Source organism: Phalangium opilio, unplaced genomic scaffold (genome assembly GCF_054372755.1).
Source record: "Phalangium opilio isolate 3A_F unplaced genomic scaffold, DU_Popi_V2 ptg000003l_1, whole genome shotgun sequence".
NCBI lineage: Eukaryota > Metazoa > Arthropoda > Arachnida > Opiliones > Phalangiidae > Phalangium > Phalangium opilio.
Genome location: NW_028324145.1, coordinates 6,544,507 through 6,559,390, shown reverse-complemented (window position 1 = coordinate 6,559,390; position 14,884 = coordinate 6,544,507). Strand labels below are relative to the sequence as shown.

Below are 14,884 nucleotides of genomic sequence, written 5' to 3'. Positions count from 1 at the left end.
AAAAAGGTGGTAGGAACGAAGTATAGTGGAGATGTATGGTTGTATGGGAGATCAATTTTGATTAAGTAAGAAAGTTAAATTCGGTAATACCACACTTTTGGAACAGTTTGTGATTTCAAATTAGAACCGTGTACGCATTTACATTACGTCACAAGTAACTGTGTACGTAACAAGTATACGTAATACATTATTAACAGTCTTTATACTATAACCTTAAATGGATTAGTTTCAATATATGACGGATTGGAAATAAAATACGAATTTTATATAAAAGAAGTTGAAGAGCGATTTCAAAAGCCTATTTTTAACCCTGAAAATGATAAGAAAGAAGAAAGTTAGGATTACGTTGATGTAATATAATAAGTTCATAAGATATGTTGCATAAGTTTGTCTCTGGTTAGTTGTCATAACTTGGAGGTTGTCATAAAGTGGCGTAGGTCATAGATTCACGTAAAGCAGCGACGCCTGGTGAGACGGTGTCAAAGGCTTAGTACAGACTAAATGGGAGGATGAACTTTAAAATTAACAGAGTGCAGGACTTCAATTCTCGCTTCCGTCGTTCTCGAACTAGCTCGTGCTGTAAGTCTCTAGCATTACGAAGTATAGGTAGCGTCAAACTTATGGAATATAACTTATAAACTTTTGATTTGCGCGATTTATTTACATCTGAATGAGCTGTAGGGTTTGGTAATTGTGATTTGACTCAACCTCCTGCCGGCATTTTGCGTACACGTATTGGGTAATTGTACAACCAATAGTGTTTTGTTTGTGACCGGAAATTTACCTGGCCAGTTTTAGCGACGTAGCCTACTTGTTTGAGCTACATTGTATTTATCACTGTCAAGGTCTATAGCTTCCACTCCCCATTATAAATTCTCTCTGCTGTAAGTCATATTCCCGTTATCAATAAACATGTATATTAATTAAAACATATAATAATAAAAATGGTATGGCTTAAAAATATTTTGACTTTGCGAGAATGTCTATTAGTTTGATCCTTCATCTCCCGCGGTGTTCAGTATAATCTTACAGTTGAAGTTAAATACACAGTTTATGAATATTAATTTTATCAAATGAATGAAATAATAGTAATAATGTATCTTAGTACATTGGTATAGGCGTGATGATCGTGTTTCACTTCGAGTGATGGTCTATATTTTATATGCAAGCTTGAAGGAGAGAGGGAAGAAGTGGTGAACTAAGTGTGTATGATCTGGTATGATATTGTTTCTGTCCTTAAAATAGAAGCTGGTTCTCGTACAAAGTACTCTGCAGCACCAGTTAAGGGGTCGGTTCGTGAGTAAGGTGGACTTGCAAAAGTACCCGCTTCCCAAGCATGGTGGGAAGTAAATATAGTTTACAGTAGTCTGCTGAAATTGCGTTAGATTTACATATATAATGACGTGCCTGTACTACCATACACCCTTAATTCGGCTACAAATTGAGTAGTATGGTAGTCGTCGAAAGTGGGCACATGAATGAAGAAAGAATGTTCTGATCAGACGAAGTGCTTAATTGGTATGAAGTTCACACAAGGGGTTATACCGTGAAATGGCACTTAAGCAAGACACCCATCGCAGTTGTGGCGATAATGCGCAGTTACAATTTCACGAGCTGAGAGTTGGTAGTGGATAGTTATGGTTGGCAAAGGTCTTGTACTGTGGGCAAGTAGCATTTTTTATATTGGAGATAATTGTATTATTAGAATGAATATTGTAAATGAAGAGATTCAGTGAGTTTGTCTAATAGATTTTATTCATAATTTAAAAAAATCCGTTTTACAAAGGGATAAGGGAAAGTGTGTGTCGCGTGTTTATGTTTTCTCTATTACGTTTATGGATGGTCTGGAAAATCGGAATGGTTGCAGGATGTATTTGGAAGGGTTTGCTAGTGGAAGTATCTTAACTACTCTCCAGACGGATCCTAGCAACGGTTTGGCAGTTGTAGTATCATGACTGTTTACCCCAGATTGGTCCTTGCAACGGTTGGCCTGTCGAGGAATCTAACTTAGTACTCCAAAGTGTCCTGGCAATGGTTGCCTAGTTGAATAATCTGACTAAGTATTCCAAAGCGTCCTTGCAACGGTGGCGTAGTCGAGGAATCTGACTTGGTATTCCAAAGCGCCCTGGCAAGGGTTGCATGGTTGAAGAATCTGACCTGGTCTTCCAAAGCGTCCTGGCAAGGGTTGCATGGTTGAAGAATCTGACTTGGTATTCCAAAGCGCCCTGGCAAGGGTTGCATGGTTGAAGAATCTGACTTGGTATTCCAAAGCGCCCTGGCAAGGGTTGCATGGTTGAAGAATCTGACTTGGTATTCCAAAGCGCCCTGGCAAGGGTTGCATGGTTGAAGAATCTGACTTGGTATTCCAAAGCGCCCTGGCAAGGGTTGCATGGTTGAAGAATCTGACCTGGTCTTCCAAAGCGTCCTGGCAAGGGTTGCCTGGTTGAAGCATCTGACTTGGTCTTCCAGAAGCGTCCTTGGAAGGGTTCCCTAGTCGGAGAATCTGACTTGGTACTCCAGAAGCGTCCTTGGAAGGGTTACCTAGCCGGAGAATCTGACTTGGTATTCCAGAAGCGTCCTAGGGAGAGTTGTCCAGTTGCAGAAGCGTTGAGCAGATGAAGACTGATGTCCTAACGGTTTTAGTTGAGATATATATACAAAGAAGAAAGGTGATGAAACTATGAAAAAGTTTGATCTATTTTTGGACTTGCCATTAAAAAAACTAAAGTTACACGCAGTTTTATTTTCTAGGAATTTGATTGGTCCGTTTTGTCCTAAAGAGGGGGCTGTATGGAGTTTGTGACGTCACGTGATTTTTCGAGCAATTAGTGGTATCATTCATTATGAGTTTAGTCGGTGAGCGGTGAACATGTCGCAATTTTTTTCTTTCATTTTAGCTGTGAAAGTTGTAGTGTTAAGACGTGCTAATTTTCGGTCCTGGATTGAAGCTTGGCCAGGTCTTAGAATGGATTGAATGGAGTCATCCTTTATTATTGAAATTGCTTATGGATTTGAATGTAAGTTTGTTGATATAATTATTTGATTTTAAAATGTAATAGAAAGGTTTTTACTTGTTTATAATGATTAACGGGCGCGTTGAATGAATTTTGAATATAATAAAGCGGCGAATTAATTTCGGAATTTCTTGATGATGGTATTAATTAATACCCTATAAACCTTTGATTTGTATGATTTATTTACATCTTGTGAAGGAGCTGTAGGGTTTGGTAATTAGGATTTTGCTACACCTCCTGTCGCCATAGTGATAAGCACTCTTATTATGCAGAATTAAAGTTATTTTAGTCCCCTCCATTTGTATTTTTTATAGTATCAGTGAAGGAGTAAGGTTACCTAACGTAGTACGTTTATATTCCTGTATTATCACGAATACATAGTTCTCTTTTTGGAATCTTTAAGAGGCCATGATGGTGCTGTGCTAATTAATTAGTTAGCTAATTGAATTTATAATTAATTAGCAACATTTACTAATTGAAAATGTTAATTGGATTTTAATTACCTTAGTGCTAATTGAGAAGTAATTTTAATTAATTAGTATGCATCGGAAAGGTAATTATCTAATTAAAATTTAATTAGATTTTGGATTAACTAATTAGCCAATTGGATTTTCAATTAATCTTTTACCACCCCAATTTGTAGGAAAAAACTAATAATCGAGGAAATTACCCTTGATTCATCTATTTGAAAGTAGAAAATCTAGTAGAAAATTTCGTAAATCGTAACTACCCCATTTCGAAATTTCGACTGTTTTCCTTTCTCGAATTAATAGCAGTGCCCATGGATTTACTACTCAGGAGTATATTATAGGAACTGTGGCAAGAAAATGAAGAAATGAGACAAATTTTAAGTTGACGGAAGGCTTGAGGCTTGTATCATTTTTCGAGAATAATTCATGGCTTCCGTGCCCGTTTTTCAATGGCATTAAAACATTAAACTTTGCATTACCAAAGTACTAAATCCATGGGCACTTTTAAACTTTTATGTTTAGTTATGGTTTCTTTTTTACCTTAATTAGACAAGTAATTAATTAGATATTAGTAATTCTAATTAATTAGTTTGATAAATAAATGCCTAATTTCTAATTGATGTTAATTAGTTTCTATGTCTAATTGCTAGTTGGCTAATTAATTAGTTCATAAATATTTACCTAATTGCTAATTATAATTCAATTAGTTGTCAGCTAATTAGCACAGCTCATATCTGATTGAATGGAAGAGGAAAGGCCTAAAACTGGTACCGCCCACTCATCATTCCTAGTGTTTCATTGGCTGTTCACATGTACAGGAACAAAAGCAGAAATGAATAAAATCACAGAAAAAACTAAGCCATATCAAACAACAAAATAAATGCACCTAGCGACGTCTCAAAGTAACTCTTACAAAAATTCTCCCGATAATAATAAAATACAGTCATTAAAACAAAGAATAATATTAAAAATGGTTTGTCTTAAAAATATTTCTACTTTATGAAAATGGCTTTTAATTTGATCCTTCATCCCCCTCCCTTCCCCCTGAAAAATTAATCGCGGTCCTCAGTATTATCTTACAATTAAAGTTAAATACAGAGTGTATGAATATTAATTTTATCAGAAGTGAGATGAGACTAGAAGTACTGAGCTAACCAAATTCTTCACTCGGCAAAAGTGAATATTCTTGATAACACACCAACGGTTGGCCCTCTGGTAGCGGTTTCATAATTTCGCCTCCAAAACGTGGGACGCTCGCGGTGGTAGACGGCCGAACTAGATTCAAGCACTCGCGTCCGTGTTTCGCCGCTTTAGGTTGAGGGGAAGGGGGTAGGAAATTTTTTGGAACTCGACCAATTTTTTTCTCTCTGGCGTCGGCGCGATTGAAGCGGCTTAAAATCTTCAAATTTGTTCACTAATGCCAGGATCTATTACCAATGCTAGAGCCCTTCACTTTTAGTCTCATCTCACTTTTTATTTTATCAATCGAATGTAATAATATTACAGTTTCTTAGAAGATTGGTATAGGCATGATTATCATGTGTCACTTCGAATGATGGTCTATATTTTATCCGCAAGTTTTGAAGGAGAGAGGGAAAGAGTGGTAAATCAAATACATATGACATTGCTCTTGAAATAGAAGTTGGTTCTTATGCAAAGTACGCCTCTGTACTACGCTAGAGTCTACGAAGGGGTAGCGCGTGAACATTGTGGGAAATATCTTCCAAATGTTTGCTGCCATTATGTGTAAAATAATGACTCTGTGTCTTGGTCTGCCCATGAAGTTTTACCTACTGCAGTGCTGTTTGTAATTTAGAAGTGGGCGTACCAAATAAAGTTTGAACCTGACGAAGTGCGCAATTGCTATTAAGTTCACACAAGGTGTTTCATTGTGAAATGGCACTTGAGTAATAAAGGTATCGCAGCTGTGACGACAATGCATAGCTCAATCTTCTCTGGCAGTGGTCGAAAGCTCTGTTGTCCTATGAGCAATTGACATTGGGTTTATTTCCCAAAGGCCTCTGAGAATAAATGTTGTAAATTAAGAGACTCAATAAGTTTTTCTAATAGAGTTTATTCTTAATTACGAAAGTTCCGTTTCATAAGGGGATAGGGGAAAATGGTTTTATATCATGTTTAAAGATGATGTGAAAAAACGGAATGGTTGCATGAGGTCTATGGAAGGGTTTGCCAGTTGAAGTATCAGACGGGTCTTAGCAACGGTTGGGTAGTTGCAGTACGTTGACTGCGTATCCCAGACGGGTCCAAGCAACGGTCGGGTAGTTGCAGCACGTTGACTGTGTATACAAGACGGGTCCTGGCAACGGTCGGGTGGTTGCAGTACGTTGACTGTGTATCCCAGACGGGTCCTGGCAACGGTCGGGTAGTTGCAGTACGTTGACTGTGTATCCCAGACGGGTCCTTGCAACGGTCGGGTAGTTGCAGTACGTTGACTGTGTATCCCAGACGGGTACTGGCAACGGTCGGGTAGTTGAAGAATCTGATTTCGTCTTCCAGAAGCGTCCTTGGATGGGTTGCCTAGCCGAAGAATCTGACCTGGTATTCCAGAAGCGTCCCAGGAAGGGTTACCTAGCCGAAGAATCTGACTTGGTATTCCAGAAGCGTCCCAGGAAGGGTTGTCCAGTTGCAGAATCGTCGAGGTCTAAGTATTGAAGATGAGGCGAAGACTGATATCCGAACGGTTTTAGCTGAGCTATATATACTAAGAAGAAAGGTGATGAAACTATTAAAAAGTTTGATCTATTTTTGGACATGTCATTAAAAAAAACTAAAGTTACACGCATTTCTCTTTTGTAGAAATTTGATTGGTCCGTTTTGTCCTAAAGAGGGGGCTGTATGGAGTTTGTGACGTCACGTGATTTTTCAAGCAATTAGTGGTATTAATCATTATGAGTTTAGTCGGTGAGCGGTGAACATGTCGCAAATTTTTTCTTTCATTTTAGCTGTGAAAGTTGTAATGTTAAGACGTGCTAATTTTTGGTCCTGGATTGAAGGATGATGGTAGTAATTAATTTCGGATTTTCTTGATGATGGTAGTAATTAATTTCGGATTTTCTTGATGATGGTAGTAATTAATTTCGGATTTTCTTGATGATGGTAGTAATTAATTTCGGATTTTCTTGATGATGGTAGTAATTAATTTCGGATTTTCTTGATGATGGTAGTAATTAATTTCGGATTTTCTTGATGATGGTAGTAATTAATTTCGGATTTTCTTGATGATGGTAGTAATTAATTTCGGATTTTCTTGATGATGGTAGTAATTAATTTCGGATTTTCTTGATGATGGTAGTAATTAATTTCGGATTTTCTTGATGATGGTAGTAATTAATTTCGGATTTTCTTGATGATGGTAGTAATTAATTTCGGATTTTCTTGATGATGGTAGTAATTAATTTCGGATTTTCTTGATGATGGTAGTAATTAATTTCGGATTTTCTTGATGATGGTAGTAATTAATTTCGGATTTTCTTGATGATGGTAGTAATTAATTTCGGATTTTCTTGATGATGGTAGTAATTAATTTCGGATTTTCTTGATGATGGTAGTAATTAATTTCGGATTTTCTTGATGATGGTAGTAATTAATTTGACGGTGCGGTGATTTAAATACGGTTTATTTTTAACGTTGCGGTGATTTAAATACGGATTATTTAGGACGTGATGGTTTTGCGAGTGTTGGATTCGGACGAGTTATTGCGATGTGCGTGTTTCGGACAAGTGTTGTTGCGGTTGCGCGCGATAAGCGCGTCATCACTGAAGTGTTGTTGCGGTTTCGTGCGTGTCGGACGAGCTATTGCAACGAGGATGTGTCTGACAAGTGTTGTTGCGGTTTCGTGCGTGTCGGACGAGCTATTGCAACGAGGATGTCTCGGAGAAGTGTTGTTGCGGTTTCGTGCGTGTCGGACGAGCTATGGCAACGAGGATGTCTCTGACAAGTGTTGTTGCGGTTTCGTGCGTGTCGGACAAGTGTTTGCTATGTGTGGACTTGTTTATCGTGGTGCGCGTGTGTGGGACGTGATAACTTGGATTAGCGATCTGACTACATTGAGTGGTAAAGTATGTTTGTTATAGTTAAAAGCGGAAATCTTTGAGGGTTAAACATAGAGCAGGTTTATGGTAATCCTGAAGTCTTCGATGACTCGCATGGATGTACTACTTAAGATTAGTTATGTGAATGAAATTTGGTGGCTTTTTAGAACTGAAACTTAGAAAAGAATGTTATATTTGACTTTGTTTTTACAAAAAGTGCAGTATGGTGTTATAGGGCGTCTGGAAATGGAGAATTCGCGATCCTATAGCGATTAAGTGTTGTTATGGAAGGAATATTATTTGAAGAAGTTAGTATCGTAACGGTGCCTAATGTATAGTTATTTATAATATTTTTTTAAGGGGATTAGTAAGGGGTTGAAATGTGGTTTTAAGTGAAGGAAGAGGCGCGGGATTAGAGTTAAAGACTTTAACATAGATTTGGAGTTAAAAGGGGGAAACACACGTCGCATATTACAAAAAAGTGTTATAATTAAGTGGGCGATATTTTCGTAGCATGACTAATTGTAAAGGGGAATGAAGACTGAACCGGTGTCGCGTCGTTGAGTTTTGGCTGTTTGAATCCCTTAAATGAATGGAGAGTATTTTATTTCTTCATTTGAAATTTGAGGGAGTTAGTATTTATTGTTGTTGATAAAATTGAAAGATTTGTTTACAGTCAAAGGAGTGAGACGATATAATCCGTTGGTTATTGCGATGGTGAGATAAAGGTGTATGGTTTGATAACATTTAGTTTTCTAAACGAAGTACGAATGTGAGAGTGATTGTGTTTGGCTTACGATAATTGTAGTTTGAAATTGATGTGAAATGTTTGAAAAGTAATTTGTTTCATTTCGTTGCAGCCGTTTGATTAGTGTAATATAGGGGCAGTAATGATTTTTGAGATGTTTTAAAAAAACTTTTTTTCCTTGTTGAAAGTGAAAAAGATATCGCCAGGCAAGTTGACGGTTGACTTAGGTCGTTGTTCGGATGGTAAATGGGAAGCGGAAGTGGTGTCTCTTCGATTGAAGTATTTGACCTTTTATAGAATGTGTTTAAATTATTAATGTATGGTTCAATTTGTTAGGTTTGCAGTCATGTCGACGGTTGACTTAGGTCGTTGTTCGGATGGTAGATGGGAAGCGGAAGTGGTGTCTCTTCGACTGAAGTATTTGACCGTTTATAGAATGTGTTTAAATTATTAATGTATGGTTCAATTTTTTAGGTTTGCAGTCATGTCGACGGTTGACTTAGGTCGTTGTTTGGAAGGTATATGGATGGGAAGCGGAAGTGTTGTCTCTTCGACGGACGTATTTGAGTGTTTATAGCAAGTGTTTAAATTGTTAATGTGTGGTTCAATTTGGACCATAGTGTTTGGATCATTGAAGGAGTGGAGAACGAAAGGCCGAATGCGTATCAGTGTTACTCGATTATACTATGAGCGATGAGGCGGGCGTGAGTTGAGTGTTGCTTCGTAACAGGTGTTTTTGAAGCTGTAGTTATTATTATTTCGTAGCACTACTTAAGGGGTGGTATGTAGAAAAGTACACTGTCCAAAGTTGTCTCAGGTGAGGTGAAAAAGTATGGAGATTTGAAATGTGAAAGGCCAAGGCTGCGAGGAAGAGAGAGTAGAGTTGGCGGTGCGTTTGTAAGTTTAAATTTTATTAATTTGTTTGAACTTGATACGAAAGTGATAGGCTTTTTAATTTTGTTGAAGCAGAACCGAAGTAGGACACTATCGCTCGCCGAAGAAGAGATGCGTTAGTTACGACGTTATTGGTCGAAAGCCTCGGTGTCTACAACGTTTAGTTTTAAAGGAGCGCAGAATCGAAAAGGGTAAAAGCGAGTCAGGAAAAGAAGAGCCGAGGAAACGAAAGAGGGGTTAGGACCTTTGGACAATGGGCGTTTGAAGAGTAGGCCGCGCAAGACGAAGTTGTTAAATGTTTGGACTTTCGCAACAGGAAGGGTAGTATTTTTGAATATTTTTTTCTATTGTTTTTGAATTCATTGTATATATATATTTTAATCGGAGGAGGACGTAAGAGGCTGTGTGGATAGACTTAAACGGGAGTAGGACGATCTGAAAGTGTTTTGAAGAACGTTTTGGAGAAAGTATAATTGGAAGCGTTTTTGTTATGATATTTAATTATATAATTTATTTTATTATTTCAGGCGGAAGTAGGTAGTTGCTTGAAGCGTCATTGGGGGCGAAGATTCGTTGGTAGTGACGTTGATGGTTTTTAGTAGGGAATTGAATAGATTTGTAATTTGCTTGTGGATTTGAAGTGTAGTTTTAGCGTTTTTATTAGGGATTTGCACTTGTCGATTGTTCGGGCGTGTTGAATTATCGGCGCGCGTGTTTCGGGCGTGTTGAATTATCGGCGCGCTCGTTTCGGGCGTGTTGAATTATCGGCGCGCGCGTTTCGGGCGAGTTTGATCATCAGCGCGCGGCTTTCTTTTTTGTGTAATGTTTAGGTTTTTTATATTTTGGTATTGTAATGTTGTGGTGTAATTGTTGCTTATTTTACAGGTTTGACGAGTTAGCGGTAGCTGATATTGGTAAGAGGCGTATGTTGATTGCGGTGATGTGAAATGAATATTTGATGATTAATATTTTTCCCTTTATTGTAGTGGGTGGTTCGAAGAAGCGGTAATATTGACGAAGGCAGAAGTCGTAACCAGGAAGAAATGGCGTTTTGACGGAATTGAATCAAGGCAGTTGATAGTATTTGAATTTAATTTGCTATGACGTTTAGTGAGTGTATGTAAATAAATTTGAGTGTGGAATTTAAATCTGTCGCGATTTTAAAAAGCGCAAAGTTTAATGTAAAAATATTCAGTAGAAAATGTAATGTTTGAAAATGTAATTGAGTTTTATTTTGAATTTAAATGTACTATGTAGAATAGTATTGTTTATTATTAAGCGTTGTCGGTTCAAATAGTATTTATAATATTGGCTGTTTGGTTGTTGACGATTGATTTTGCGAAATAAATTTGATATAAACGGCAAGGGGGGAAGGGTGACACGAGAAAAGTTTAGTTACGTTAGTGTTGAACACCGTAATTAATTACGATTATTTATGTCATTAGTAGGTTTTAGATGGCAGGCGACATGTCGAATGAAAGTGATGGAGCGGAAATGGTGATACGCTTGAAGTTGACTCTGTGACTTGGATGAGTAGAGTGAGATGGGACAGGATAAATGAGCAAATTTAAAATTACCTGGTGCAGTTTGGCAATGAAATTGGGGTTTGGTCCGTAGTGCACGGAGCAATTAAAATGAAAGGTAGACACATTAAGTATCCTAATTATGCACTGGTTTCGTTTTGCAGACGACACGCACTGGTGAGTGGTGTTGGAGCAGCTTTTTCGAGGGTAGGGGGCTGGAGTCGGGTTTTTGAAATGCAATATTTCGCACCTTGAGGCGAAAGTCGTGCCGTAGTACGGAAGTGTAAAGAAATCGTTCTGATAAAAGTAGGTTTAGAATTTTGTGACGTCACGAGAGAGATGGTGCTAGCAGACTATTAGGCATTGAAGTACAATGGCGTTGCGTGGCAGCACGTAACAACGGTTACCGAGTGGTAGGGACGTCGATAAAGGGCGATATGGAAGGTTTAACGATAGTGAACCGAAGGTATAAATGAAAGGGTGGTGTATTCAGGGAAGCGTGATAAGTTGGTATATGTTTGGTTGTTGCAGGCGCCGGGTTGGATGGTGCAGAAGGGTTGACTGAGGGAGTTGGAACACGGGAAATTGAAGTCAAAGATGACAGCAACGAAGTGGATGGACTTGGTGATAGCGGCGGCGAAGGCATGACGGCATGGCACCAAAGAGGAGCACGGTTTTGTAGTAACTAAGTCCGGTTTTTGTTGATTGGCTAAGCAGCGACGCCTTTTATTGGTTAAATTATGTCGACTGCTTAATTTTGGTGGTGGCTAAGGGTGATCTCTGGGTGGACCGTTGACGTACAAAAGATAGATTTTAAGTAGACGACACGGTGACGTGAACAACCGGAACTAGTTTCACGAAATGCAGAGTCGGTCCCTATTTCCTAAGTTTCTGCTCCTCTTGGTATATTCTTTTTGACGGCACGGAGTAGAAGGGCGGGGGGGGGGGGTGGGGAGTTGTGTCGAAATGAAATAGCGTGATTGCGATGGGTAATGCCATCTCGTAATCCAAACGGAAGGCAGATTGTGTGGAAGCAAAGAGAATATAGGGGAGGAGTGGAAAATGGGGCAAAACTTGTCACTCTTTTCTACCGCGCATCTTCAACGCGCAGTACCGAGGCATTTTCGTTTGAGACATTAAATGATATCGTAGGTGGCGCGACTGAGCCGGAAACTCCCTCGTACCGCTAGTATAATTTAGGCGAGACATAACTATTTACGCTTGTGGAGCGGGGGAGGTTCCACTCCTCTCATATATTCTCTTTGGTGGAAGAAGGACGGTTGAGATGAGCGTGTGTGGGCTCCGTGGTTCAGTCGGTAAAACGGTTGTAACCCGGAGCGAGACGTTGTACGTTCGAGTCCCGGTGAGGACGAGTGAGTTAAAAATATGTCTGAGATGGGTAGTGCCATCTCGTTATCCAAACGGAAGGCAGATTGTGTGGAAGAAGGACGGTTGAGATGAGCGTGTGTGGGCTCCGTGGTTCAGTCGGTAAAACGGTTGTAACCCGGAGCGAGACGTTGTACGTTCGAGTCCCGGTGAGGACGAGTGAGTTAAAAATATGTCTGAGATGGGTAGTGCCATCTCGTTATCCAAACGGAAGGCAGATTGTGTGGAAGAAGGACGGTTGAGATTAGCGTGTGTGGGCTCCGTGGTTCAGTCGGTAAAACGGTTGTAACCCGGAGCGAGAGGTTGTACGTTCGAGTCCCGGTGAGGACGAGTGTGTTAAAAATATGTCTGAGGTGGGTAGTGCCATCTCGTAATCCAAACGGAAGGCAGATTGTGTGGAAGAAGGACGGTTGAGATTAGCGTGTGTGGGCTCCGTGGTTCAGTCGGTAAAACGGTTGTAACCCGGAGCGAGAGGTTGTACGTTCGAGTCCCGGTGAGGACGAGTGTGTTAAAAATATGTCTGAGGTGGGTAGTGCCATCTCGTAATCCAAACGGAAGGCAGATTGTGTGGAAGAAGGACGGTTGAGATTAGCGTGTGTGGGCTCCGTGGTTCAGTCGGTAGAACGGTTGTAACCCGGAGCGAGAGGTTGTACGTTCGAGTCCCAGTGGGGACGATAGTCGTTAAAATGCATATGTCTGAGATGGGTAGTGCCATCTCGTAATCCAAACGGAAGGCAGAGTGTGTGGGAGGGGAAGGTGTGAGGTGTAAGGATTATCTGCGAGTGTGAGATGGTGTGGGTTCCGTGGTTCAGTGGCTAGAACGACTGTAACACGGAACGAGAGGTTGTACGTTCGAGTCCCAGTGGGGACGATAGTCGTGAAAATGCATATGTCTGAGATGGGTAGTGCCATCTCGTAATCCAAACGGAAGGCAGAGTGTGTGGGAGGGGAAGGTGTGAGGTGTAAGGATTATCTGCGAGTGTGAGATGGTGTGGGTTCCGTGGTTCAGTGGCTAGAACGACTGTAACCCGGAGCGAGAGGTTGTACGTTCGAGTCCCAGTGGGGACGATAGTCGTGAAAATGCGTATGTCTGAGATGGGTAGTGCCATCTCGTAATCCGAACGGAAGGCAGAAGGCGTGGAAGGTGTTGTTGTGTGGATTCCGTGGCTCAGTCAGTAAAAATTCCTCACCCACACATAGATGGCGCCACTACCTTTCACTTGAGAGGTTGTACGTTCGGGTCCCGCTGAGGAGGAGTATAAAATATGTCTGAGATGGGTAGTGCTATCTCGTAATCCAAACGGAAGGCAGAAAACGTGGAAGGTGTGAGGTTAAGCTTGGGCGTTCTTGTGGCTCTGAGAGTTGTCAATATGAAAATGTCTGAGAATGGTAGTGCCATGTCGTAATCCGAACGGAAGGCAGAGTTTGTGGAAGACGGAAGATGAACTTAGTGGTTGAGTGTGGGTTCCGTGGCTTAGTCGGTAAAACGGCTGTAACCCGGAGCGAGAGGTTGAGTCCCGGTGAGGAGGAGTGTGTGAAAAATATGTCTGAGATGGGTAGTGCTATCTCGTAATCCGAACGGAAGGCAGAAAGCGTGGCTGAGACGTGAATGTGTTGTTGTGTGGGTTCCGTGGCTCAGTCGGTAAAAACGATTGAAAGGTTGTACGTTCTAGTCCCGCTGAGGAGCAGTGCGTGAAAAATATGCCTGAGATGGGTAGTGCTATCTCGTAATCCGAACTGAAGGCAGAAAACGTGGAAGGTGTGAGGTTGAGATGAGGTTAAGCTTGGGCGTTCTTGTGATAATGTCCGACATGGGTAGTGCCATGTCGTAATCCGAACGGAAGGCAGAAAGTGAGCGTGTTGATGATGTACGTAGCCTGAGTGAGATTGGAAGAGTGTCGGAGGCGCGTATCGACGTGTTGTAATCCAAGTGGAAGGCAGAGAGAGTGTATGAAAGCTGGTTATTAGAAGAAGTATTATGAAAGTGGAAGGTAGTGGCGCCATCTATGTGTGGGTGAGGAATGTCTGAGGCGTGTATCGGCGTCTTGTAATCCAAGTGGAAGGCAGATGGCGGCGCGTGATGTAGTAAGAGAGTAGCGTATGGAAGGAAGTAGCGAGTAGTAGGGTAACGGTTAGGTCGGTAGACGACGATGATAGATAGTGAGAAAATGATAGATAGATAGACAGTGTGTGAGAGAGAGAATGATTGCGAGATAGACAGTTGGATGAAAGAGGCATTGAAAGTGATTGATTGACAGTGTGTGTGAGTGTGAGAATGATTGCGAGATAGATAGTTGGATGGATAGACAGATGCAGAGTGAGAGTGTATGTTAAGCATGTAGTTGTAATAGAGGTGAGTAAGCGTTACATGTGTATAGATATATAGTGAGACAGGCGGGTCATCTCGATAAATAAGCAAGCAATAGTAATATATGTATGTTAAGTAATCGAGACAAGGCATTGTGTATGTGTGCGATTGATTGAGAGTTGCAAGCGTTACATGCGTATAGATATGTAGGTAGAGAAGGCATTGTAAGACTGGCGGGTAACCTCCATGAGTAAATGAGCAAGCAATTGTAGTATATATATAAGAAGCTTTATTAAGTAATGAACAAGCAACAGAACAAGTAAAGAAGTATTCATGGAGCACGCGACTGGTGAGTACTGCAGGCTAGTTGACTCGAGACATCAAGGAACAGTCTGGTGCATACCTTGAAAGAGTTGGAATGATGTAACATATATGTATGACGGGCGGGTAACCCCGATGACTAAGTAAATAGACAAGTGTAATATATAT

The 14,884-nt window shown here is 40.5% G+C and overlaps 2 long non-coding RNA genes across 16 annotated transcripts; both read left to right on the top strand.

Annotated features, from left to right (window-relative positions):
* Nucleotides 1-2,598: 2,598 nt before the first annotated feature.
* LOC149717382 (uncharacterized) lies at nucleotides 2,599-10,439 on the top strand. Of its 12 annotated transcripts, XR_016366721.1 has the most exons (7): nucleotides 2,599-2,669; nucleotides 2,752-3,017; nucleotides 8,621-8,701; nucleotides 8,759-8,802; nucleotides 8,905-9,181; nucleotides 9,254-9,645; nucleotides 9,706-10,439. It is a non-coding gene; the product is annotated as an uncharacterized LOC149717382 (long non-coding RNA). The 12 variants fall into 12 exon arrangements; XR_016366723.1 differs by lacking the exons at nucleotides 2,599-2,669; nucleotides 2,752-3,017 and adding an exon at nucleotides 6,505-8,563; XR_016366730.1 differs by lacking the exons at nucleotides 2,599-2,669; nucleotides 2,752-3,017 and having other exon boundaries at nucleotides 6,505-8,701; nucleotides 8,759-9,181; nucleotides 9,706-9,997; nucleotides 10,064-10,092; nucleotides 10,165-10,439.
* Nucleotides 3,026-6,498, top strand: LOC149717383 (uncharacterized). Of its 4 annotated transcripts, none has more exons than XR_016366734.1 (4): nucleotides 3,026-3,567; nucleotides 3,658-6,218; nucleotides 6,302-6,381; nucleotides 6,448-6,498. It is a non-coding gene; the product is annotated as an uncharacterized LOC149717383 (long non-coding RNA). The 4 variants fall into 4 exon arrangements; XR_016366735.1 differs by having other exon boundaries at nucleotides 3,026-3,736; nucleotides 4,192-6,218; XR_016366732.1 differs by having other exon boundaries at nucleotides 3,026-5,928; nucleotides 6,002-6,218.
* Nucleotides 10,440-14,884: the final 4,445 nt, after the last annotated feature.